The 2,025-nt window shown below is 37.4% G+C and overlaps 1 pseudogene; it reads right to left on the bottom strand.

The window, feature by feature from the left end:
- Positions 1-547: 547 nt before the first annotated feature.
- LOC131904299 (vomeronasal type-1 receptor 4-like) lies at positions 548-1,478 on the bottom strand (annotated as a pseudogene).
- Between the last annotated feature and the right edge of the window lie 547 nt (positions 1,479-2,025).

The raw sequence follows: 2,025 nt of genomic DNA, 5'->3' as shown, positions 1-2,025 counted from the left end.
CTTTAAGTGTTTCTTAGCCATTTGAAACTCCTCTATTGAGAATTCTCTGTTTAGATCTGTACCTTATTTTTAAATTAGATTGTTTGGTTTATTCATGTATAGTTCCTTGAGTTACTTATATATTTTGAATAGTAGCCCTTTATCACATGTGGAATGGGTGAAAATCTTTTCCCATTCTGTGGGCTGTCATTTTGTCCTATTGTGGTGTCCTTTGTCTTACAGAAGTTTTTTTACATTCAAGAGGTCTCATTTATTAATTGTTGATCTTAGTGCTTGCACTCTCCCTGTTCTGTTCAGGATGTTGTTCCTGTGTCAATGAGTTTAATGCTACTCCTCATTTTCAATGTTCATTGTATCAGATTTTATGTTGAGGTCTTTCATCCACATGGACTGGAGTTTTATTGCCAGTTGTTGTGGCACACACCAATTAGCTCTGCTGAAGGAGATGGATGCAGGAGGATGCTCAATATTTTCAAACAAGAGTCTTATCAATCTACAACAGATAAAAGAATATGCCAATATATAAGCAAAGGCAGATAAGCAGAGCTCATGTTGAACTTGGAAGAAACATTTTCCTACCACAGCAGGGTAAAAATATGCTGGAACTAGACTTGATATTGCTGATGAGAACAAAGGGGCAAACTATAGGAAAGCATATTTCTAGAAATAGAAATACACTTACTCCCCATAGCATTGGACCTTTGGAGTAGGTTGCAAAGATGACCACAATGGATGAGAATGAGTAAGAGATGACAAATATGCACACCAGGGTGAGGATGGTTTGAGCAGCTCTGTCCTCAGGTGAGACTTTCAGAAAGTTCTGAGCACTGTGAATGTACTTGACTTGTCTCTTATGTCTGTAGAGGAGACTCACCATGGAGACACTTGAGCAGGCCATGACACCCAGACACAGGCCATCAGAGAAACACAGTAAGAACACATACAGTCCAGTTGCCACATTGTCAAAAGTAAACCATGAGCAGTACCCATATTTCATCCTGCTAGTTGCATTTTTGTTGTAAATAGGGCCTGATACTCTAGTTAGAGTCAAGATGTTTAGGAACAGATGTACAAGCCAGCCTACTGAGCAGGAGGGACCAATGTACTTGGTCACTCTGTGTTTAAGAGTCATCCACCTGGAGTTGCTGGGGTTGATTGTGATCACTTGGAAGCAACTCAGTAGGCACATGGCATACAGGGACACCCCCCTCATTATGCGGTAAATGTACACTATCAATTTACATCCAACATCATCTAGGAAATATTTAAATCCAAAATCTGACAATGCCTCTTAAGAAGAGAGACAAGCAGTTGGCTAAAGTCAAGTGTTCTATAATCAGGTCTTTTGGCATTAAATGCCTTCCATTGAGAATCAAAATGAGATAATAAAATAGTATTGAGGAATTTCTAAGCACTCCCACTGTAATCAGGGAAGAGAGGAAAATTCCCATTGCCAAGTTGTCAGAAGACATTTTCATTCCGATTAAAACTGTAAATAAATTTATTATGGTCAACGGACCCTGGAAATATACTATGGATTGCATTATTTCATGATGTTAGCTAAAATAATATATTTATCAGTTTGCTGTATTTACATAGCTCTCTCATTAAAGAAGAATTTCTAAAACTTTGTTTTTTATTGAAGGACATATCTGCACTCTTTAAATGGAAAGTTTTGAATATGTTTACTGAAGATTAATGTTTTCACAGGACCAGGTGCCACATGACATTCAAAATAGCAATAAAGAGAGGCAGACATATATGTGAATTTGAGGCTCACCTGATCTACAGAGTGACTTCGAGGACAGCCAGCGCTACACAAAGTGAAACTGTCTCAAAAAGACCTTCCCCAGGAACTAATGTTTTCTTTGCTTTTGACTAAACACAGTGATTTAGGGTCAATTTTCAAAGAAAGAATTTTTAAAACATCCCATAATTTCTGAAATTCACATGACCAAAACACAAAATTCATTGTGAAAACCAAGAGAAAATGTGTGAAAATCATATTTCGAATGAGGGATTAAA

Source organism: Peromyscus eremicus, chromosome 1 (genome assembly GCF_949786415.1).
Source record: "Peromyscus eremicus chromosome 1, PerEre_H2_v1, whole genome shotgun sequence".
In the NCBI taxonomy this organism is placed as follows: Eukaryota; Metazoa; Chordata; class Mammalia; order Rodentia; family Cricetidae; genus Peromyscus; species Peromyscus eremicus.
Note: the sequence above shows the minus strand (reverse complement) of the source record. Positions and strands in the feature narration are given on the sequence as shown.